Genomic DNA, 2,113 nt, shown 5'->3' with positions numbered 1-2,113 from the left:
GTTAGGCGACGGACAACACTGGAACATTTCTGATCCCAGAAACAGAAGAAATATTTGTCTCCTAGAACTCTCATTTTAGGTTCACCTTATGTTAGAGAAGCAGAGAAAACAGCACCAACTGTACCAACATTAAGTTCAACAATTCAGTGAGGGGTGATTTTTTTTCAAGTCCAACGAGGTCTGGAATGTGGATCTGTTGTATTGTACCCTTCCAAGTGCTCAGTACATTAAGCTGCACAAATTAAGTGCTCAATAAATACCACTGATTGATTGATTGATTGATCCCACGTCGGTCTTGTCGGCCACATTCATCCCCACAGATGAACTTCACCCTCAGTGGTGTCTTCTTCAAATATGAAGACGACTTTATGGAGAAGCAGCATAATCCTGTAGGAAGCTCACAGGTCTGGGAGTTAGGAGACCTGGTTTCTAATCCTGGTTCTGCCACTTGCCTGTTCTGTGACCATGGGCAAGTTAGCTTCTCTGTGCCTCAGTTTCTTCAGCTGCAAAATGGGGATTAAATACCTCTACTCTCTCCCTCTTAGACTGTGAGCCACATGTGGGATAGGGACTGTGTCCAACCTGATGATCTTATCTCTTCTATCCATTCATTTAGTCAATTGTATTTATTGAGCGCTCACTCTGTGCAAAGCCCTGAACTAAGCTCTTGGGAGAGTACGATATGATCATTAACAGACACATCTCCTGCCCACAATGAGTTTAGAGTCTAGAGGTGGAGACAGATATTAATATTCATAAGTAAATAAATAAATAAAACATGTATACATAAATGCCATGGGCTGCCAGTGTTTAGTAGAGCGCAAGGCACACAGAATGTGCTTTAACAAATAGCACAGTTATTATTAGAAAAAGTTGATCATTAAAGAATCTCATCTAGAAAAGGGAAGAGTGAGCTACATTATGATTTCCAAGGAGGTAGAGTTGGACATGTCTGCATCGTTCAACGGGGACCACATTGACAAGCCCAGAGGGAATTCGGTTCTTGTAATTCTTTCCGGCATCTTGAGGTTTTTGCAAGGCGGATCGAGTTCTTAAGTGAGCTCCACATCTAACTTGGATCAGACTACCTCTGCCTTGCAATAGGGATGAAATTATTTGATGTGAATGGATGATGCTTCCATGTGAATGGATGATGCTTCCATGTGACCTCACTAGCAGGTGGTAGGTGCTAGGGAAGCAGCATGGAAGCTGGTCATTATTGATTCCTTAACCACTCGATCAGTCAACCGATTAATAGTGTGTAGTGGGCAGCTCCTGGGAGAAGAGCACTGAACTCAGAACTTGGGAGACTACAAGAGGGGTAAAAGACGCTTCCTTTGTCCTTGAGGGGTTTACAGTCTAAGGGGGATTAAACTACCATCTAATCTATCAATCCTATTTACTGGTTGTTTTCTCGATGCGCAAATGCAACAGAGTTGGTAGAAGTGATTCCTGACTTCCAGGAGCTTAAAATCTGGTGGGAGATTCAATCATATTTATTCTCATATTTTACGAGAAGCAACGTGGCTCAGTGGAAGGAGCCCGGGCTTGGGAGTCAGAGGTCGTGGGCTCTAATCCCGGCTCCGCCACTTGTCAGCTGTGTGACTTTGGGCAAGTCACTTCCCTTCTCTGGGCCTCAGTTACCTCATCTGTAAAATGGGGATGAAGACTGTGAGCCCCATGAGGGACAACCTGATCACTTTGTATCCCCCCAGCGCTTAGAACAGTGCTTTGCACATAGTAAGCGCTTAATAAATACCAACGTTAACATTATTCAGTGCCTACTATGTGCAGAGCCCTGAACTAAGTGCTTGGGGGAGGACATTATAACAATATAACAGAGTCATTGCCTGCACACAATGAGCTTACAGTCTAGAGGGGAAGACAGACATTAGTATAAATAAATAAAATGAGAGATATGTCCGTATGCATGCTGTGGAGCTGGTGGGGGGGGAGTGATTCAAGGGAACAAGTCAGGATGTCGCTGAAGGGAGTGGGAGAAAAGGAAAGGAGGGCTTTGTCAGGGAAGGCCTCTTGGAAGAGATGTGTCTTCATTAAAGCTTTGAAGTGGGGGAGAGTCATCACCTGTCAGATATGGAGAGGGTGGACGTTC

The sequence above is a fragment of the Ornithorhynchus anatinus genome, chromosome 3 (genome assembly GCF_004115215.2).
Source record: "Ornithorhynchus anatinus isolate Pmale09 chromosome 3, mOrnAna1.pri.v4, whole genome shotgun sequence".
NCBI classification, from domain to species: domain Eukaryota; kingdom Metazoa; phylum Chordata; class Mammalia; order Monotremata; family Ornithorhynchidae; genus Ornithorhynchus; species Ornithorhynchus anatinus.
Note: the sequence above shows the minus strand (reverse complement) of the source record.